Here is a 24,301-nt window from a genome sequence, read left to right as displayed (position 1 = left end):
GAAAAATAAAAAATACAAAATATATTTTTCTCTTAAGACAGTTCAGGCAAGTTTCTAAACTTGATACACTGGAGGCGGTGAAGAAAGGGTAACAATGATACTGATGAAGATTCCAAAACATGGTAACAATATTTTTCATGGCAGTTCCTGAATCTATCATTTTTCCACGAGGATATAAGCAAAGTATAGTATGATTTTGTTAATGACACCAATAATATGGATAATATTTTAACACAAACAATAGGATTAGTAAATGACAACAATTTTTTTCTAATCATATTTTAAGAAATAACAATCCACTAAATAATCAATAGCATTATCTTGCTCTTAAAATCTGAACTTGATACTACTAACTTTAACCGCTAATGAAGCAAAGAAATATAACCATTTTCAATTACTCAAAATCTTTGCCTGATAACGGTTTCAATAGTGCTGGGTTAAATATGATCTCGTTTAATAACTTGGAAAACAAAGTATGTAAATGATAAAATAAAAATTAAAAAATATATATAATAAGCCATTAACATTTAAGCGTATACAAGTAATGTTAATGGCCACGTAGGAGAAAGTAACATATTCTTAAGAGGTATTAGTGACTTTCATGAAAACTGAAGGATAATTTTGTAATTAGACAAATTTCAAAGGCTGCGGATGAAATTAAATAATTATCTTATGAGCAAATCCAAGAGGACTCGCAATGAACCCAAATAGCTTACTGGACAAGTTACAATTTACGCAAATTTTCTAAAAAAGCCGACTAGGGCCTGCGTCTGTGGCCGTGAAACCTTTTTCCAAGTTTATAGAGGCAAGTCAAGAGCTCACTTCTCGGTCTCTCGTAATTTTCACAACTATCATTTCGTGTTTAAGTATTTGCATTTCTCTCAAGCAGAGCCAGGTAAGGCAGACTCACATTCCCACTTCTTCTTCTTCAATTTCTTTTTTTTTTTTTTTTTTTTTTTCGGTTGTTTTGCTTGCATGCTGTACTTTCTTTTACATATTATATGTTTTTGAATTTTGATTTTTTTTTCCCCCCTTTTTTGGCTTTTGAAGTGCGCTCAGACTATTTGTTGTCTGGAGGGGGAAAAAAAAATCGGTTAACAATACGATCGGTTCCGTATTCGGTCTAGTTTTGTTGTATATTGACCAAAAAAAATAATAATAAAATAATAAAGACTAGTTTTGTTGTTTGGGAAAAAAAAAAAAAAAAAGCATTCATTTTGTGCAATAGGGAAAAGGGGACTCTTTTTTTTTTTTTTTTTTCCTGTGCTTAGTTTCGTTTCGGATTTGAATTTTTTCCATTTATGAGCTTGTGTTAATTATAAATTTGTTTATATGGGTCTTCTCGGATTTTTATTATTATTTCTATTATTATTGCTGGCTGGGAAGTTCTAACACTTTTAATTTCTGCTAAACAAGAATTTGGAGTGGTTTGTATTTTAGATGTTCGACTTTATATTATTTTTTTATGAATAATTTTATATCAGTTTCCTAAAGGATATTTTTAGATTAAAACTTTGTTTTTGAATTAAACCAATGTATTTTGCTATTCTAGGCTGAGATATGTTTGTGTTATAGTTTTTCTTTGGAATTTTTTTTGTATATATTTTATTTTGTATCAATTTCTATTTGTATTATAATTTTGGGACTCTGTGATTTCATGCATCTGATAGGCGTTAGTTTCAGATTGATAATGGTGATAATTGGTAAGGAGAAGATTCACATTAACATTGTGATCATTAGCCATGTCAACTCTTGCAAACCGACCACAGCCGGTCATCTAATCTACAAGCTCGGAGGGGTTGACAAACATGTTATTGAGATGTGTTAGAAGGCAGCTGCTGAGATGAACTAGAGATTATTCAAGTATGCCTGGGTGCTTGATAAGCTCATGGCTGAGCGTGAGCATGGCATTAGCATTATTGTTATTGCCTTTTGGGAGTTTGAGACCTTCAAGTACTACTGCACTGTCATCGATGACCCTGGACATCGTGACTTTATTAAGAACATGATCACTGGGAATTCACTGGCTGATTGTGCTGTTTTGATTATCGATTCCAGCACTAGTTGTTTCGAAGTAGGAATATCTAAGGATGGTCAAACACGTGAGCATGCATTGCTTGCTTACACCCATGGTGTCAAGCAGATGATTTGTTGATGCAACAATGTGAGGATACTTTTCTCACTTAATACTCAAGGCAAATGTTATTAATTATTTATTAATTATTATATATAATTAATAACATATTAGAACCCTTTTACAGTGAATGGGTGTTGGGCCTGTATTGGTATTTATATGCATATGAGATCCCTGTAACTAGATGTTAAAGTTTTGGGCCAAAACCAAAATGCGAATGACTTTTCCTTTATGGGGCCTAAAGGTTTTGGGCTTTGTTTTTATTTCTTACGGATTGTTTTAGAAATTTGTGGGATTTTGAAAATTGTGGGATGTTTTAGGAAAAAGGATTCTAAGTTGAGAGTTGGGATTACACACGATCTTTTCAACATTTTTTTAGTTTTTCAGAAAAAACATAGAAAATTGAGTTTTGAAAAATCAGAGAGAGAAATTACAGTGATTTGTATAGTATGGTAAAGTAAAGGTACGTAGAAAGTTCGTAAGAAAGGTTTTAAAGATACCGTATTCAAGATCTTTGCAGCCGTTATATTCTGAAAGACGTTCGTCATAAAACTCCTACACCGTTGGATGAAAAACTTCTTAAGGAGACTGAGTACCACACAGACCCCAGTAAAATTGTTAAGGAGCATATCACTATTAACAGAAGAACATACAGGTTCTAGTTTTGATTATTTTATGTAATTTTATTTATGTTGTTTTAATTTATTCACATGTATTTACATATATATTCATACATATATTTTCCCAACACTAGAAAGGATTTTTCCTTTTTAATTTGGAAGATGTTTGAGTTTTTCCCATCAAGAGTGGCTCCTATCTAGCTGCTATGTTAACTTGGGTTTGTATTTTGTATGATTTTTTTTATACTTATTTGTGATAATCTGTTTGTTTGAATTCTTATATTTATATGTAATCTGTTTGTTTGAATTATGCATCTATATAGAGGATAAAATATCAAGTTGTTTTCGAATATATTCCTTCTTCATATTCATAAATGTATATAAATTCTCCAATGGTCTTGTGCAAATGTGAATAATTGATATAGAGGTGGAAGTATATGCATGCTTTTATTATACGTTAGACGATGCCACCTCCCACTTTACTTTAGTCCACCCGGCATAACCTCATTTCAACCAACCGACTAACTTGCCTCTCCGGGATGAGAACCCGTGATTTGATCTGCTAGCTTGAACGCCTGGATCATGCCGAGAAGAGAAGGTGAAAAAAAGATTTTCAGAACCGATCAGAGGCGTATTTCAGAGTCCATCCCGCCTTTATTGAGAAGGAAGAGATATAAATGTTGGACATCCATCACTGCCGTGATGACGCGGTTGAGTGTTCATTCGATCCACCACTGGCAAGTGGTTCTTATATACCAAATACTCCCTTCTCCAGATTCATTTTTATTTTTCTTTTTTTCTTTTTTTTGGGTGGACAGATTGTACTCATTTTGTTTGATATAGCAAGGCAGTTTTCTTTTTCATATTGCTGCAAAACTCACTATGCAAAAATTGATATCTAGCAATACTCACTTAGCGATGCTACGAAACAAACGTGTCTAAAAAAATAAAACCACGACTCTAAGGTTAATGCGTCAATAAAAATTTAATAAATTAACGACGCATCCCAAAACAGTCGATGTCAAACGATCGCTAAAAACAACAACATGTGACACATCCATTAAGAGTCGCTGAATATGCAGCTAAACAAAGTCGCTTTTAATACTGTGCATATATTTTATCTGAATTATATTGTTTAAATGCTAGACTTATGAAAAATTATTAACCATCGACTTATCTATGTTTGCATAATAACAAAATTTAATTATACGAGGTTGTTGTTCAATTATATAATTTTTCATGTACAATTTATTCTTGCAAATCTGTTAAATAGTATTTTTTTTTTATTTTTTAAAAGATATTGCTAACAGGCAACGCACAAAAATCATTCCAAGTTGTCTATTCCCCTTTTTTTTTTTTTTAAATCAACCTGATTTTCTTGAAAACTTCAAATAACCAATGAAAATATTTAAGTAACATAACTGAACTGGTTTTTTTTTTTTTTTTTAATTATAGGTAACAGGCAACGCACAGTCTTCTTTATGCATCGCCTGTTCTCTTTTTTTTTTTGGTTCTTTTAATCAATCTAATGTTATTTTAATTTCAAATTACCAGTGAAAATATTAGAGTAACATAACTGAGCTATTTTTTTTTTTTTTTAAAGATTTTGGTAATAGGCGACCCACATTGTGCGTCTCCAATTAGTAATAGGCGATGCACATTGTGCATCTCCAATTATTGATAGGCGACCCTACTAATAGGAGACGCACATTGTGCGTCACCAGTTAACAATATCTTTAAAAAAAAAAAAAAAAAAAGAGCTCATTTATGTTGCTCTAATATTTTCACTGATTATTTGTAGTTGAAATAAAATTAGATTGACTAAAAGAACAAAAAAAAAAAAAAAAAAAAAGGGGAACAGGTGACACACAATGAAGATTGTGCGTCGCCTGTTAACAAAATTAAAAAAAAAAAAAAAACCAGTTCTGTTATGTTACTTTAATATTTTTACTGGTTATTTGTAGTTGAAATAAAATTAGATTGACTAAAAGAAACAAAAAAAAAAAAAAAGGAGAATAGGTGACGCACAATCTTCATTGTGCGTCGCCTGTTAACAAAATTTAAAAAAAAAAAAAAAAACCAGCTCAGTTATGTTGCTTTAATATTTTCACTGGTGATTTATAGTTGAAATAAAATTAGATTGACTAAAAAAACCACAAAAAAAATAAAAAAGGATAACAAGAACAAAATTTTTTTTTAAAAAAAAAAAAGCAGCTCAGTTATATTGCTCTAATATTTTCACTGGTTATTTATAGTTGAAATAAAATTAGATCGACTAAAAAAACCAAAAAAAAAAAAAAAGAGAACACGCGATGCACAATGACGATTGTGCGTCTCCTGTTAACAAAATTAAAAAAAAAAAAAACAGCTCAGTTATGTTACTTTAATATTTTCATTGATTATTTGTAGCTGAAATAAAATTAGATTGACTAGAAAAAAAAAAAAAAAGACAATGCACAATGGAGCATGTGCGTCGCCTGTTACCAAAATCTAAAAAAACTAAATAAATAAAAAATACCTCATTTATGTTGCTCTAATATTTTCACTGGTTATTTGTAGTTAAAATAAAATTAGATTGACTAAAAGAACAAAAAAAGAAAAAATTGAACCCAGGACCTCTTACACTCTGAAAGAATCACCACACCACCAGACCAAATGACTTAGATGTAATAATACAACAAAAGCTAATTTAATATAATTTTAGACGACGTATTCTTTTAACAAAGAGTCGCCAAATAGATGAAAAGGTGACGCATTTGTAACAACTGCATCGTCTTTTCACTCAACCAATTTTTAATTTTTTTTGAATTTGAAAGTTGTTTTTAGTAATTTTTTTAATTTTGCAAATATATATTTTTTTTAATTTGTAGATGAGCAATCAACAAAACTAATTAAAGGTTAAAAAATATAATACTAAAACATGGAATAGGCTATGCATTTTAATGGAATTGCTTTGCCTGTTCCTTCAACTTTTTTTTTTAATTTTTGAGAAAAAGCAATATAATAAACTTTCAATTTTTAAAAACAAGTAAGCTATCATTAACCATAAACACATGAAAGTTAAAGCTCATTTAACATACTTATATAGATAAATTGGTCAATAAATGCTTGTTAAATTAGAATTCTATATTCGGTACCCTATCTCAAATTAGATCTTGAGATATTTTGTGTCTCGTCTATACACATATGTGAATAATTGAGAAGAGTATTGACAAAACTATTTTTTTGGTTTTAGATCAATGGAATTTATGTTCATTGGAATGCTACATGAATATATTTGTAGATGAACAATTAAAAAACTATTTAAAGATTACAAAGAAAATATAAAAATTGGAACAGGGAACGCTTTTCGGCAGGGAAGTTGGATTTCTCTGTGTTGCATGATTTTCTGGGCTTCTTCTTTGTTCATCTCCATCATTTAGGTGAGTTTTTTTTTCTTTGTGGTTGGCGAAGACATGTGATGGGTTACATTTTTTTTTTTTTTCATTTTAACTGCAGGTTAGGTTCGTTGGGTTTTATTAATCTTGTTTTTGTAGAAATTTTGTTTGTGATATTGCTTGACATTGTTTTGCTAAGTTCAACAAGTATTTTATGTTGAAAATCAACTTGATTCGAGATGGTCTGTTGTTTTAACTTCACTACAACATCGTACTTTTGTTGAACAAGATGTTCTTGAAGATACTACAATGGCTCACAATCCATTTATCATATAGTTGCCAAGTATCGTTGAAAATGATAATGAGGATGAATGTGAGAGTGGCTATGTTTGTAATGACTGTAAGGGGATATGGATAAACAATATCTTCTAAATAAATTTGTACGTATGTTTATTAACTTATGTTTTAAGTAATATTTATAACATTTATTATTATTCATTTAATTATTTTTTTGATCCGCTTTATTATGTGTTTTCTACTTTTAATGTGGAGAAATGCACCTCGTCAAATCTTAAGAACGATGATAATATTCTTTAAATTTTCATTTACTAAATTACAAATTTAATAATGATTAATATTTTATTTATTTTGTATAAGTGTTAATAATTTTTTTAATTTTTTCCATATGCAGTATGAGGGTGTAATATCATCAACAAGAGGACGTCAACTTCCATCTCAATGAGTATGCATTCTTGGAAGTTTAATTAATATTAAATTTGTTATGAAAAAATACAATAATTTACAAATTATGTCAAAATATGTCAATGAGTTAATATTTAATTTATTTGATAATTAATTTGTCATGAAAAAATATGTATTTTAAATTTTTGTATTCTAATTATTCTGGATGAAGCTAGTTTTAATTTTTTTGTATTTTAATTATTTTTATATTTTTACTATTTTAATAATATTCATAAAATTAAAAACTAAAAAATGAATGGGCGACGCATCAACAACAAACAAGGTCGCCTAACATATTTGGCGACCTTTGCTTACCTATCTTTAGCGACTCACAAATCTAGCGATGCTTAAAACAGAGTTGCTAATATCATTTTTATCAACTTTTCTAAAGATAAATAAAGAGTCGCTATAAGTAATGAAAACTACATCGCTAAAATCCTCCATGGTCGCTAAAAAGACGACTCTACTTATAAGTCGCTTGTAATATCTTTATTTAGCGTCTCTATATGAAACAGTCACTAGAAAATACGTCGCTATAAGTAAATCGAAAATAATGAGTCGCTAAAAGTTTATATGCATCGTTAAAAACTCATATATAGGTGACTTATATAATGCGTTGCTAAAATAAATAAGTATCGCTAAAAACCCAAATAAGGAGACTCTCATAAAGAGTTGCTAAAAGTCAATCTATGTTGCTAAAAACTTTAATTCAGGGACTCAAATAATGCGTCACTAAAAGTGCATACTGTCGCTAAAAATGGAAATATAAACGACTCTGATAATGAGTCGCTAAAAGTCGATGATTATTGCTAAAAACTCTAATATCGGTGACTCACGTAATGCGTCGCTAACATGTGTCATTAAAAATTGACGTATAGACGACTCTCATAATGAGTCGCTAAATGTCTATTTAAGTCACTAAAAACTCAAAAATAAATGACTTTGATAATGGGTCGCTAAATGTCTTTGCATTTCGCGACAGGATGTTAGGCGACTAATTGGAATCCGTCGTTGTTTATTTTTTGCGATGTATTTATTACGTCATTTATTAATGCGATTCTAGTAGTGACTCTTTGTGGTGCATGTTATTTAATTGAGTTTGCTGGATGTGTATATATTTATGTGATTGTTTCTATTTTCTATTGTTTCTTATAGATGGATACCACCATCCCAAAATACTCCACGAAGAGGTATGATAAAATTGTGAAGTCATTATCTTCCTACACGAAGAAGATTGGCTACAATCCTTTGAAGATCCATTTCTTTCCCATATCTGGTTTTGAAGGTAACAACTTGATTAATAAGTCTATCAATCTTGACTGGTACAATGATCAAACTCTCCTTGAAGCACTCGACCAGATTTAGAAGCCTAACAGATCCTTTGACAAACCTCTACGTCTACCACTTCAGGCTGTTTACAAGATTGGCGGAATTGGTACCGTCCTAGCTGGTAGTGTAGAGACTGGAACCCTCAAGCCAGGTATGAAAATCTATTGAAATTCATGATGAGCTTCTCCAAGAGGCCTTGCTTGGTGACAATGTTGGGCTCCATGTGATCAGGAATGTCAATGATACAATGGATCTAAAACGTGGGTACGTTGCATCAAAGTCAAAGGATCATCCTGCCAAGGAGGCTGCTAGCTTCACATCCCAGATCATCGTACTGAAACAGGCTGATGTGATTTATAATGGGTACACATCTGTTCTTGACTGTCATACCTCTTGCTCTGCTGTCAAGTTTGATAAAATCCTGAGCAAGATTGATGGGAGTTCTGGTATGGAGATCCAGATGGAGCCTTTGAATTAGAAGAATGGTGATGCCGGGATTGTGAAGATGGGTCCCACCAAGCCCACTGATGTGGAGGCTTTCTCTGAGTGTCGGCCATTGGGACGATTTGTTGCTTGTAATAGGCACCAGACTGTTGCTGTTGGTGTTACCAAAAGTGTTGAGAAGAAGGAATATGAGTCTGGAGCTAACAAAATAAAGTCAGATGCAAAATCTAATGGAAAGCTTTCCTAGGGCTGTTCTTTGACTAGCGGTGGTCCTTGTGGATGTAATGCAAATTAGCTGCATTGAGCATGGATTATTATAGTTACGGACTTTGGCATTTAATATAATGAAATTTTGAAACGATATCATATGAAATTGATAAGAAATTGGGTTTTGGGGGGGGGGGGGGGTGGGGTGGGGTGGGGTTGGAATGGTGCATTTTCATTATGTGTTTTTTGAGTGGTTTTCTTTTTTTCTTTATATTTTAGGTCTAACTTTCACCTCTACATTATATACATAGATATATTGTCCAAATTCTATATTATTTTGTTGAAGCTTAAACATTTGATCTACCGTATGGAGATTTACTGTGGCCTTTTTTAAAATGAAAAGGGGAGGTCCCTTCCTACAAATGGAAAAGGGTCTCATTTTTACGTGGTTTATCATATCAAGTATAATGCATGATAGAATATTGTAACCAATATATGTTAGATATTTGTACTAGGTGAACATTTAGTTATGGTTTGAATTTAAATATAACTTATCCGATGTACGAATGTAGTTGCAGCTGCAAAATATATATATATATATATATATTTGATTCTACATAAATACTGATTAAGCTTTTCCAGTTACTTAATTTCTTATAATGCAGATGTTATTATTATTCTTGGTCACTGCAAAATGTTAATTGGGTGACACATTCGAATAAAGTAATACTACTACAATTTGCAGCTGACTTTTCTTTAATACCCTGTTTAAAGTTTTTATTTATTTATTCATATATTTAAACCATCAAAAAAATGAATTCTTACAATTAGGAACTTCAAAACAAATTCAACACACTTTTTTATGAAGATTTGTAATGAAATCACATAAAAATTTATTTATTAGAAAATAAAATGACTTTATATTTTTTATTATGTGATTACGAGGGGTTTTCGAAATAAATAAATAAATAAATGAATCTAGTACATACTCCCAAATCAGGTACCATAAATGTACAAAAGGTCCTCAGATCATATGATATGATATGATATGTATATATTGTTACGAAATTGGGAGAAAAACAAATAGCAACGGAAACAAAGAAAGCGAAGAACTAACACACAATTTACGTGGAAACCCTTGACGGGAAAAACCACGGGCAGGGAGAAGCAAATCCAATATTGAAAAATTGGTACAAAGGTGAGCAAAATTGCACAATACCCTAAAACCCCAATTACAGCCGAAAAAAAAAATATATTGTACGGAAGACACCTTAAAATTGAACAGAGCCCCAAATTTTTCTCCAAAATTAGTTTCACCAAATGGGTCACACCACGAGCTTTTCGGGTCGGGTCAACAAGAATTCGGGTCACTAACTCTAACAATCTCCACCTTGACACGAATTCCATATAAGGAATGAAAAACATACAAAACTCCAATCTTCGATAAAAGTTGCCATCCTCTTCCACAAAAGCCCCTAAAGGCAAAGCTCAACAACAAACACCAACCAAGTCCAAGCAATGCTCAAACTTGGCTACTGGAAATGCCTTGGTCATCATGTCAGCAGGATTATCATGGGTACTCACCTTGCTGACAACAATATCTCCACGAGCAATAACATCACGTACAAAATGATACCGAACATCTATATGTTTTGTCCTCTCGTGAAACATCTGATCCTTAGTGAGATAGATAGCACTCTGACTATCACCATTGATGACCGTACTCTCCTGCTCAGAGCTCAACTCACCTATCAACGCCCTTAACCAAATAGCTTCTTTCACCGCTTCCGCTATCGCCATATATTCAGCTTCTGTAGTTGATAGTGCAACTGTTGCTTGCAAAACAGACTTCCAACTGATAAAAGTATCTCCAAGAGTAAATACATAACCAGTAGTGGACCTCCTTCTATCAAGGTCCCCAGCAAAATCTGCATCAACATATCCACTTACACCCTCCTTACTTCCACCAAACTCTAAACAAGTGTTAGTAGTGCCTCTCAAGTACCTTAGAATCCACTTGACAGCTTGCCAGTGTTGTTTGCCAGGATTAGCCATATACCAGCTCACAACACTAACAGCATGTGCAATGTCAGGACGGGTACACACCATAGCATACATCAAACTACCAACAGCACTAGAATAAGGAACATGTGACATATACTCGATATCTCTATCCGACTGTGGTGACATATCAGCAGACAATCTAAAATGAGTAGCTAATGGAGTACTTACAGGTTTAGCGTTCTTCATTCCAAAACGCTCCAGAACTTTCTCAACAAAAGATCTTTGAGTCAAGAAAAGTTTACCTGCAGATCTATCTCTCTCAATCTCCATACCAAGAATCTTCTTTGCCGCTCCCAAATCTTTCATCTCAAACTCACCACTCAATTCTGCTTTCAATCTGTTGATATCAGATTTCTTCTTGGCCACTATCAGCATATCATCAACATAAAGCAACAAATAGATACCCCTTCCAACTTCCAACTTCCAACTTCCTAAAATACACACAGCTATCATATTGGCTTCTAGAATAGCCATGGCTAACCATAAACCCATCAAACCGCTTGTACCACTGACGAGGGGATTGCTTCAAACCATACAAGGACCTTTTCAACAAACACACATGATCGTCTTTTCCTTCAACCTCGAAACCTTCGGGTTGCTGCATATAAATTGTCTCCTCAAGCTCACCATGCAAGAAAGCGGTCTTCACATCTAGTTGCTCCAACTCTAAATCATGCATAGCAACTAGCGCTAACAAAGCACGAATAGAAGTATGTTTAACGACAGGGGAAAATATATCATTAAAATCAACTCCCTGTACCTGTGAATACCCCTTCGCTACTAAACGTGCTTTGTACCTCGCATCTTCAACACCAGGAATGCCTTCTTTCTTTTTATAGACCCACTTGCATCCCACAATCTTCTTACCCTCTGGAGGTAATGCCAACTCCCAAGTATGGTTCTTATGAAGCGACTCCACCTCTTCCTGCATAGCAATTAAACATTTTGCAGAATCCTCATATGAAATGGCTTCATAATAGTTGCAAGGATCACTGGGACTCTCGATCTCCTGTGCTGCAACACAAGCAAAAGTGACATAGTCAGCTAAACTAGAGGGCTTCTTGATCTCCCTGCGAGGTCTATCCTTGGCAATCAAATGCTCCTGCACCTCCTCAATTCTCTCTTCTTCCACATGAGTGGGTGTCTCAAATGGGCCTGAAACTGAACCATTCTGTGAAGTACTTACTTCCTCCACCCTAAACTCCACCTGCTTTGGCACACTGTCTGAAACAACGAGCTCCTTTTTCGGATGCAGCATTGCCATCTCATCAAACACAACATCCCTGCTAATCACAACCTTAGATGACTTTGGATCAGGAAGCCAAACTCTGTATCCTTTTACACCCTGCGGGTAACCAAGAAATATGCCCTTCTTCGATCTAGGCTCAAGCTTACCATCATTAACATGAACATAGGCAGGGCATCCAAACACCTTCAAATCTAAATAATTAGCAGGTTTTCCAGACCATACCTCTTTAGGAGTCTTGCAATCGATTGCTGCCGATGGAGAACAATTCACCAAGTAGCAAGCTATAGCAGCTGCTTCTGCCTAAAAATCCTGTGCTAACCTAGAATTCGACAGCATGCATCGGACTTTCTCCATAAGAGTTCTGTTCATCCGCTCAGCCACACCATTTTGCTGCGGAGTTCCTCTAACTATGAGATGTCTAACAATCCCTTCATTTCTACAAAACTCATTGAAAACACCATCACAGAACTCCAATCCATTATCTGTACGAAGGCGCTTCACCCTTCTTTCCGTCTGCTTCTCTACCAAAACTTTCCATTGCTTGAAGATAGCAAATACGTCATTCTTGTGCTTCAAAAAATATACCCAGACCTTCCTGGAGAAATCATCAATGAAGGTCAACATATATCTGCCACCACCCTTAGAAGCAGTACGTGCGGGTCCCCAAAGATTTGAATGAATGTAGTCTAGAGTACCTTTGGTTTTGTGAATTCCAGTACTGAAGCTAACTCTCTTCTGCTTCCCAAACACACAATGTTCACAAAACTCCAACTTCGAGATACTCCGATCACCAAGCAAACTCCGTTTGCTCAACATCGCCAAACCTTTCTCACTCATATGGCCCAATCTCATATGCCACAAACGAGTAACATCCGAATCTGACATGGACACTGAAACAGCAGCCGAGCCCATTACCACAGAACCCTGTAGCCTGTATAATGTACCAACCAGGCTAGCTTTCATCACCACCAAAGCACCCTTCAGAACCCTCAAAACTCCACCTCCACCAGAAAAAGAACAACCAGATTTGTCCAAAATAGATAAAGAAATTAAACTTTTAGACATATCTGGAACGTGACGTACCTCAGATAGTGTTCTGATAATTCCATCATGCATCTTCACCCTTACAGTTCCAATGCCGATGACACAGCAAGGATGATCATCTCCCATCAGCACAACACCTTTATCCACCGGAACATAAGAAGAGAACCAATCCCTGTGGAGACAGATGTGAAACGAACAGGCTGAATCCAAAATCCATCCCTGCTTGCCCGAACTATCCTCAGTCACTGAATAAACATCTCCATCTTCAATTTCCTCATGTGCGACACTGGCTTCGGCATGTTCCTTACCCTTTTCATTATTTTTATTCTGAAGCTTACGACATTCAGTTTTGATGTGCCCTTTTTTCTTACAGTAGTGACAAATAAGGTTTCTGAACCTTGACTTCGATCTTGGCCGACTACCACCATTGTTATTTTGATCTCTAGATGATGTTCTACCTCTAACAATCAAACCCTCTCCTCCGGAACTCCCAAAGTTATTGTTATCCGAACTGCTGGTCAACCCCTTATCAAACAACTCCTTAGAATACAAAGAAGCTTTCACGTCCTCCAATTTTAGGGTTTTATTACTGTAAATCAAAGTCTCCCTAAAATTTTTATACGACGGAGGTAAGGAACGCAGTAGCATTAGGGCCTGATCTTCATCATCATATTTAATGTCCATGTTCCCCAGATCCAACAAAATAGTAGAAAAGTCATCTATGTGTGTTTTAATAGATGTACCTTCAACCATAGAAAGGGTGTATAGACGGTGCTTCGCAATCAGTTTCGTTGTGAGATTCTTTGTGATGTACAAAGATTCCAACTTGTCCCATAAGTCCTTTGCTGTCTTCTGATCAAGGACCTCCCTCAAAACTTCATTGGACAAGCATAGCTGAATGGTGGATAGGGCACGCTCATCAACCTCGGCTTTCTTTTCGGCATCCCACGAAGACGGCATCTGCTCCTTGCCAACCAACGCCTTGTGTAAACCGTTCTGTGTCAAAATCGCCTTCATCTTGACTTGCCACATGGAGAAACTCATGTTGCGCTCAAATTTCTCAATGTCGAACTTTGTTGCCATGATTGAAAAAAAAATTCCCAAATAGATCGACGCGGCTCTGATACCACTTGTTACGAAATTGGGAGAAAAACAAATAGCAACGGAAACAAAGAAAGCGAAGAACTAACACACAATTTATGTGGAAACCCTTGACGGGAAAAACCACGGGCAGGGAGAAGCAAATCCAATATCGAAAAAGTGGTACAAAGGTGAGCAAAATTGCGCGATACCCTAAAACCCCAATTACAGCCGAAAAAAAAAATATATATATATATTGTACGGAAGACACCTTAAAATTGAACAGGCCCCAAATTTTTCTCCAAAATTAGTTTCACCAAATGGGTCACACCGCGAGCTTTTCGAGTCGGGTCAACAAGAATTCGGGTCACTAACTCTAACATATATATATATATATATATATATATATAATTAAAAAAATGAAAACATAAATTAATTAAAGAGTTGCAAACTCAAACATAGTGACGCGCGTAAAATCGTAAATGTATCAAAAAAATTCAACATGACCCTGCTAACTCACGTCTGGAAATTATATATCAACACGTGGCCTCTCAAAAGTTGGTGTGAGCAAAAACTATAATCCGAATGTTCTTCCACACCATCTTCCCCGAATTAGTCCACTATTTGGAAGCTTTGCTTTTGGCCGCTATTGCATTCACATAAAATTATATTATTATTTTCAAAAATCCAAAAAATAAAACTGTGAAATGTAAAAAGTATGGCCTGGCCACAAATTCCTAAAATTTTTATAATTTTTTAATTTCATCAAGGTTGATTATTTAAACTTGTTTTTGTTATTGGTTATCATGAAACCTCTAAACTCAATACAACAAGTTTCAAGTATATTGAAATGAATCATAAATCAGTTCAAGAGGCATTGTCTGTAGACAATTTCAGTTTCCATTTGAAGAAGAAGATTGATCTTAAATGTGGATCTTTTGCATCCAACTCTTAAGGGTGGAGCGGATGTCGGCGTTGGGGTTATAAAGAGTGTGGAGAAGAAGAAATTTGGTTATGGAGTTGAGGGCATAAAATCTGCTTTCATCAAGATAGGGAAGCCTTTGGGGGGCTGCAGTGGGTCCTTCACCTCTTCTAGCAGCGCTCCAGTTTGATGCTGATGCATTGTGAATTAATAAAGATATATATATATATATATATATTTTGGTTATGAGAGAGGTGTTTTTAATAAATGTGTAATAAAACAACGTACAAATTGTTGGTATATACATATTGTTTAAAACTCAGCTAAAAATATAATACATCAAAACAGTCACTTTAAATTATATACATTTGACCATATGAATATTGAGGTAACTTATTGTTTTGTTTTTGCTTTATTTTATTTTATTTCTTGTCTTAAAAAAAAAAGAAAAAAAAAAAAAAAGAAATCGACTCTCTCTTTCGTGTCTCTGAAAGACTAACAATCTAAGGAAACCCACCAAGAAAAAGCAGATAAAGCCCACGGCCCATGTTTTGTTCTCCACAGTTTCTAAGTGACCCACTTCATTCCTTCAGCTTGGGGCTTATTTGCTCAAAAGTCAAACCCGTTGCTTACTGTCCTTATTAATCGGGTCGGATCTTTCATCACCCTATGAGCAACTTCAGCCACGTTGGCAGCTTAAAGATTGAACTTTTTGGTTATGACTTCCTCGTAAGAAAGTCATCGCTCTACGTGTCAGTCACCCATATTATAACACAATTTAAATACATTTTTCTGATGTTTTAAAAAATAAAATCCAAATAAAAAAATAAAAAATAAAAAATAAAAAAGAGGACATACATTTTGCGTGAAATCTGAAAGTTATGATTATAGATTGGTATCAAGTACCTGACTCTCGTTTTGGTCATTATCGAATTAATATTATCTACAATATTTACAAAGAAATGTTCAAAATTTGAAACTGATAAAACTTCAAGTTAATGTTGAATTAAATTAATATTTGTGGACTTGGCATAATCAATTACTCACTTACAGGGCCTATTTATGCCATTAATGGGACTGACTTATTTTATTATTTTGTAGTAGGGCCCTTGGTCACACACTCTCTATAAGACTCTAGTTGGCCCATTGGACTGAAGGACCAACTCTCTTTATAAACCCAATGACTTATCCATATTTTTCCTAGTATAATTATATTATCAAATTATTATTATTTTATGTGTGTCAAAATTAATGGATAAGTCTGACTTGCAGAGACTATTTAAAGGTCTAGGGCAAGCAAACAAACATATGCCATACGGTATTTTGATATTAGGGTTTTCAGAGATCTGAGAGTGGTTTGAGAGTAGTGTGTCCATAGGCACTACTTTACATTGTTTTCTATTTTGCAGGATTAAAGATCTAATTTATCAATGGCTGCGTTTGGAGGTTAGTAAATTATGACTTATGGAATTTATTATGTATATTTAGATCCATAAAATTTCTAACAATTGGTATCAGAGCATGGTTAATATACATAATAAATTATTTTGAAATTTGTTGTTATATTGATATGCGGCTTGTTTGGAGATCCAAATTTTAAGGATGGAATTTTATTGAATAATTTCTCTTTTTTTGTACAATACGGGTTTATATTGAGTTTGTGCAAATTATGTATTTTTTGTTTTAGTTCGAATTAAGATCTGGGTATGGTGAAAAAATTCTTCTTTATTGTGTTTTATATTGTTTATTATTTCTAATTAAATCTGAAAATCTTAAAAAAAAAAAAAAAAAACTTATTTGGATCGAATGGTAATCGGGTTTTTAATTCAAATTTGTGCAAAGTATATAAACCTTGTTTTTTTTTTTTAGTTCGAATTTTGACCTGGGTTCTTTGTAGAATTTCTTTTTGGATCGAATGGAATATTTTTGAGTTAATTTGGGTTATTAAAAAAAAAAAAAAAAAAAAAAGAGGAGTTCGACGGCCGAATTACATGATGTTTGGGTGTTAAAATTTCTGGGTATTTAGGCCAAATTGATCCATGAATAATATTCTCCACACTGAAAGGAATCTATAGACACCGGAATTGAAGAAAACGGTGGGCATTTTGTGGTTTTCTGGCCGGGTTGGGGAAGCGGGTCATGTGACCCGTTAACCAGGAAACCGGGTCGTCCTTGACCCGGCTGAAGGAAGAAGAAGGCTGACGTCAGCAACCTGCTTGCTGACGTCAGCAACCCGAAATTAAAAAAAAAAAATATATTTGTTTTGTTTTTTTTTTATTTATTTGTTGATGATTTATTTATTTATCTATTGTTTATTGTTAATAAAAAAAAACCCTTTATTTTATTTTATTTGATATATCTTTATATCATTTTATCACTTATTTATTGTTGATTATTTATTCATCTATTGTTTTATTATTATTTTTAAAAAAAATGTTATTTCTTTATTTATTTATTTGTTTATTGGTAATTAGTTCATTTGTTTATTTGTTTAATTATTTTATTCTAAATTTATTGAATTAAATTAAATATCTATATTTGGAGAATTGGATTGTGTTAGCTTTCCCTAAAGAGGCTTTGTGCCTAGTTAGTATAGTAGTGTGGAATTTTAAGTACTCACCTGTCGTGAGACTTATTTTATCTGCATTATGTATACCAATATAATGTATGTTGGCATAGTAGATGAGATGTTTTATATTTGCCTATTTCATGAAATTGCCAATATGTTATTTTTCTCCCACTTATTAACCAGGGTCTATACGGGTAACTAGGCTACCCTGTCGGTAGTTTTAGTTGCTTAGTATGACGCCTGGAATGGCAGTGGAAGTTAATTAAATGCCATGTATTGCAGGTTCTGAGTTGCCCTGTCGGTGATTCAGTTCAATGCATTTGATTGTGGTTATTTGGTTGACTGTCACTGGCCCGCGTAAGGGTATCTTTAGTGCTACAAAGACCTTAGCGATATTGATATTTTATGGTTTGTGTTAAGGGGCTGGAAAATAGTTGTTGTTTTATATATATTAAATGCTTTGTTGTGTTTACTATTTTTACGGTTAGTAGCACACCGAATGTTCTGCCTATGACTGTCATGATGAAATTGGATGTGATAAATTATCAGAAATGGAAGAAAACCTTAGTTATGAATTTGACCTTCATGAAATTGGATTTGGCTTTGGAGATAGATCCACCAGAGATACCGACTGATGAGAGTACTGTAGCAGCTAAGAAACTTTATGAGGATTGGAAGCACTCTAATAAGTGCTGTATGATGATGATGGAGAATTACATGGATGGCCGTATATGCTAGTATTCCTAAAGTGGATACTGCAAAGGAACTTTTTGAAAAGATAGGAAAGAAATTATCAAGTTTGATATAAATAAGAAGTATTATTATTTGGACATTTTAAATAATACTTAGTATGATGATGCTTATCAGATAGGAGAAATAAAAGAGTACTTCAATGGAATGTGTGACTACTACAATGAAGTTGGACACAAGAAGATAGAGTGTTGGAATTTAAAGGGAAAGCAAGAGAAGAAAGATAATATTTTAATGATTATTGCTTCCAAACGCCCAAGAGTTAATGAAAATTCCTCAATGTTATGGCATAAACGTTTGGGACATATTTCTAGACACAGAATGGAAAGGTTAGTAAAGAATGGAATACTTCCTAATCTTGATTTCTCTGATCTATCGACTTGTGTTGAATGTGTGAAAGGAAAATTAACTTCTAAGGTTAGAAAAGATAAGATAGCTAGATGTGGAGATGTTTTGGAGTTAATCCACACTGACATATGTGGACCTTTTACACCAACTGCTTTGGGTGGTTATAGATATTTTATTACCTTCATTGACGATTACTCTCGTTATGGACATGTTGAGCTTATTCGTGAGAAGTCAGATTCTTTAGTTGCCTTTAAAGAGTTTAAGGTAAAGATGGAGCTTTAAAAGAATAAGAAGATAAAAGTTGTAAGGTCTGATAGAGGTGGTGAGTTTTATGGTAGATATGATGAGACTGGAAGGAACCCATGGCCTTTTGCTATTTATTTGGGTGAGTGTGGCATTGATACGCAGTATACAATGCCTGGTAATGGTATAGCTGAGAGAAGGAATAGGACTTTTTTGGATATGGTGCGGTCTATGTTGGCAAATTCTAGGTTGCCAGATTATTTGTGGGGAGAGGCTTTAAGGACGGCGGCTTATATTTTGAATCAAGTTCCAAGTAAGTCCGTTCCTAAGACACCTTTTAAGTTGTGGTCAGGAAGAAAGCCTAATTTGCACCATTTTCGAATAAGGGATTGCAAAGCTGAAGTAAGGATTTATAATCCCAAATTAAGAAGTTGGATCCTAAAACCATTAGTGGATATTTTGTTGGCTATTGTATAGGATCTAGGGGTTCAAGATTCTTTTGTCCTTCTCACACCACCAGGATCGTGGAATCAGACAGGGCTATTTATTTTGAAGATGATTTTGGGTTTGATGATAGTAATGGTCCAAGGGAATCTCAATTTAGAGAAGAAAGTGTTTTCATTCCCAGTATAGTTGTTCCTGATAGAGATATTGTTGATCCAGTAGTTGATGAACCAGTAGTTGGTCAGAATGAACTCATTGTTGAAGAGCAGGATATTCCAGCTATTACAGATGCTGATGTACCCTTGAGGAGGTCACAAAGGACTAGGAGATCAGCTATTCCTGATGACTATGAGGTTTACTTGCAGGAGCATGAGTTTGACATAAGTGATGATTCAGATCCAGTCACTTATGAGGAAGCCATAAGCAGTTCAAACTCAAATTTTTGGTTGGATGCAATGGAAGATGAAATGAAATCCATGGCATCAAATGGAGTTTGGGATTTGGTTGAGTTACCAGAGGGTAGCAAGCCTATTAGGTGCAAATGGGTCTTTAAGACTAAAAAAAAAAAAAAAAAAGGACTCCAATGGTCAAGTGGAGAGGTATAAGGCTAAACTTGTAGCTAAAGGGTTTAGCCAGAAGGAAGGAATTGATTATACAGAGACTTTCTCTCCTGTATCCACAAAGGATTCTTTTAGAATCATTATGGCGATTGTGGCGCATTATGACCTGGAGTTGCATCAGATGGATGTCAGAACTGCTTTTCTGAATGGTGATTTATATGAGGATGTATATATGGTTCAACCAGTTGGTTTCCAACAAACGGGAAATGGTAATTTGGTTTGTAAGCTTAAGAAATCTATTTATGGTCTTAAGCAAGCTTCAAGACAATGGTATCTTAAGTTTGATGAGGTTGTCATCCAAAATGGCTTTAAGGAGAATGTTGTTGATAGATGCATATATATATGAAGGTCAGTGGGAGCAGTTTTATTTTTCTGGTGTTGTACGTTGATGACATACTTTTGGCTACTAATGACACTGACCTATTAGCTGAGACAAAGCAGATGTTGTGCAACCATTTTGATATGAAAGATCTTGGTGAGGCTTCTTTTGTTTTGGGCATCAAGATTGTTCGAGATAGGACTAATTATGTAGTGCAATTGTCTCAGAGAGCTTATATTGATAGAATTCTTAAGAGATTTGATATGCATAATTGTTCTCCTGGAAGTGTACCGGTTACGAAAGGTGAAAAGTTTTCTAAAGATCAGTTTCCCAAGAATGATAGAGAAAGGATGGCAATGAAGAATGTTCGCTATTCTTCAGCAGTAGGTAGTTTGATGTATGCTCAAGTATGTACACGGCCTGATATAGCTTTTGCTGTGGGTGTGCTTGGTAGATTTATGAGCAATCCTGGTCCTATTCATTACCAAGCAGTTAAGAAGGTCTTTAGGTATCTTCAGGGTTTTAAAGATCATATGTTGACATATCGTCGCACCAACTCTCTTGAAGTAGTGGGTTATAGTGATGCAGACTATAAAGGTTGTGTGGATGATAAGAAATCTACCACTGGTTATATATTTATCATGGCAGGAGGTGCTGTGTCTTGGCGAAGTGCCAAGCAGTCAGTGACAGCATCCTCAATTATGGAGGCAGAATATGTGGCGTGTTATGAGGCTACCCGTCATGCAGTTTGGCTACGGAATTTTATCCGTGATTTAGGAGTGGTTGATTCCATTGAGAGGCCTATTATGATGTATTGTGATAATACTGCAGCGGTGTCTTTCTCCAATAATTTAAAAGGTACTCCTGGTGCGAAGTACATTGATGTGAAATATTTTGTGGTAAAGGAGAAAGTTGAAGAGGGCCTCATTACTGTTGTTCACATGCCGACTTATAGCATGGTGGCAGATCCACTGACCAAGGCTTTACCGGTAGGCATATTTGAGGAGCATGTGTCCCGTATGGGATTGTTAGGCAGTTGAGACTGCTGTGGGTCAGTGGGAGTTTGTTATGTTTTCTGTAGTAATATCCATGTTGAGAATTATTTATTTCTTTGAATATTTTAATACATTGATGTATGTGGATCATTATTTATTTATGAGATGATTTATTACACATATTATTGCTCCTTATATTTACAGGCCTGTTAAGACTATTAGTCTATGTATATGTGTATGTTGATCCACAGGTGCCATGGTGAATCCCTACTACCTAGTTTGGGTATATTGTTGTATCCTGTCGATACGCAATGTGCTTGAATGAAATGGTTTTGTGTGTTGGGGGGATTGCACATGGTTAGGTAAATCTCTACTACCTAGACTGAGTTTATGGCATGCAAAGTGCTCAGTTGAAATGGTAACATGTTTTGGGAGATTTACTGAGTGAATCTCTACTGCCTAGTATAGTATATTGTTGTGCCCTATCGGTATACTATATATTTGGATGAAATGGCATTATGGTTCGGGAGATTCTATAGTAAGTGAGTTTGGATTTTATATGATGATGATTATGCAGTTCAAGTGGGAGAATGTTGAATTAAATTAATATTTGTGGACTTGGCATAATCAATTACTCACTTACAGGGCCTATTTATGCCATTAATGGGACTGGCTTATTTTATTATTTTGTAGTAGGGCCCTTGGTCACACACTCTCTATAAGACTCTAGTTGGCCCATTGGACTGGAGGACCAACTCTCTTTATAAATCCAATGACTTATCCATATTTTTCCTAGTATAATTATATTATCAAATTATTATTATTTTATGTGTGTCAAAATTAATGGATAAGTCTGACTTGCAGAGACTATTTAAAGGTCTAGGGCAAGCAAACAAACATATGCCATACGGTATTTTGATATTAGGGTTTTCAGAGATCTGAGAGTGGTTTGAGAGTAGTGTGTCCATAGGCACTACTTTACATTGTTTTCTATTTTGCAGGATTAAAGATCTAATTTATCAATGGCTGCGTTTGGAGGTTAGTAAATTATGACTTATGGAATTTATTATGTATATTTAGATCCATAAAAAATTCTAACAGTTAAAATAAAGTATACCCATACCCTTATAAGTTTGATTACGACTCTTTTTCTATGTGGATAAACCACGTCCATAAAAATAAATTTTATGTGGAAAAACACAAACACATATTGTGTTTGTATTCGTGTAATAATTTAGAAAATATTATATCTATATTTTTTTACATTTACATTAATTTCAATATAGTTTTTAAAATTTTGAAATTTATAATTGTCATTCTTAAGGGAATATAAGATAAAATTATTTTAAAAAGTATAAATGAAATAATAGAAAGAAAAATAAAGACTATTTGAAACATGAAAATAATAAATAATATTTTTGAAACCATAAAAATCAAATTATATTTAAATCAAAACTTTAAAAAAAAAAGTTTATTAAATTAACCCAATAATTTATTTCACTCAAATAGCTGTTAAGATTTTGTGTTGTAATATAAAAGCTCAAATTTAATTATTAAATCACTGTTTACCTGTAATACAACCCATTAATACGTTTAAATTTCATTATCAAATATATTTCTAAAAAATATGACAATCTTGTTTAATAAATATAATCAACACAAAATTATACCTAATTAATTGTTTTTAATACAAAAATAATAAAAAGAAAGTATATGTAATTAAATATTAAATAAATCAATTAAAATATTACATTTAAGAAAAGAGACATAACCAGGATTTGGCAAGGTGGGGCGTTCATAAATTTGTCTAAATGTATTTTGGCAGTATAAAACTATATATATTATTATTAGTTAATCAATTTGATGCTCATGAGAAGTAATCAGGTTTTATTTGTTTATTTATTTTAGTTTTTTCCTCTCTCTCATATATGTCCCTTGCCACCTAATCGTTGGTAATTGCCAACTCCTTTCAATTGTTACGAATTTTGCAATCTAACGGCCTGGATCAATTTGCAATCGAGTAGCGCCATATCATATTCTATCAAAGCAAGGACAACAACGTCATTTACTGAAAAATCAGAATCTCATCAGTACGACACTCTCGGAGATCTCAGATTTAATATAAATATAACCAAATTTAGTTAAGGTAGGATTTTATTCCACAATTTCAACGTATCCATTCGAGTTGTATTAAATATTAATCATAGCATTTTTGTTTTTTTGATCATCGTAGGCACAATATTAGTGGATTATTTTTTATTTTTTTTTTATTGTAGGCACAACATTAGTGGATTAAATTTTCATGTCATCGTATTAATAGGTTTGAATAAGTGATGGATCTCTCTTCCAAATTGTAAAAATAAATAAATTGCCATGTTATTATGTAGAACTCAAAAGATTATAGGTTCAACCACCTCTCTATCTATAGAATAAAACCCAAAAAAAAAAAAAAAAAAGTCAACTCAAGAGAGTTGATGTTATTATATTACCACTCGGTTGTTGGATATGATGCTAAATTTGGCGCCAAATTATTGTAATTATTGTTATTTTTAAGTGCTTAAGAGAAAAGGAATATATTTGTGGAACCATGGAAGGAGAAAAGTGACTCACCCAAAAAAATGGAAGGAGAAAAGTGACTCACCCAAAAAAATGGAAGGAGAAAAGTGTTTGGCGGCTGCTTTTGCGTGGGGCACTGCCATTACCATTGCCACTGAAAGATTCAAAAATTGCCATTTCCACCTCCACATTCAAAAAGTATTTAAAAGAAAAATATTTAAAAGATCATTATTATTAAAATTAAAA

General features: G+C 33.8%; 1 pseudogene; it reads left to right on the top strand.

The window, feature by feature from the left end:
• Positions 1-1,705: 1,705 nt before the first annotated feature.
• LOC107404246 (elongation factor 1-alpha-like) lies at positions 1,706-8,892 on the top strand (annotated as a pseudogene).
• Positions 8,893-24,301: the final 15,409 nt, after the last annotated feature.

The sequence above is a fragment of the Ziziphus jujuba genome, chromosome 3 (assembly GCF_031755915.1).
Source record: "Ziziphus jujuba cultivar Dongzao chromosome 3, ASM3175591v1".
NCBI lineage: Eukaryota > Viridiplantae > Streptophyta > Magnoliopsida > Rosales > Rhamnaceae > Ziziphus > Ziziphus jujuba.
Note: the sequence above shows the minus strand (reverse complement) of the source record. Positions and strands in the feature narration are given on the sequence as shown.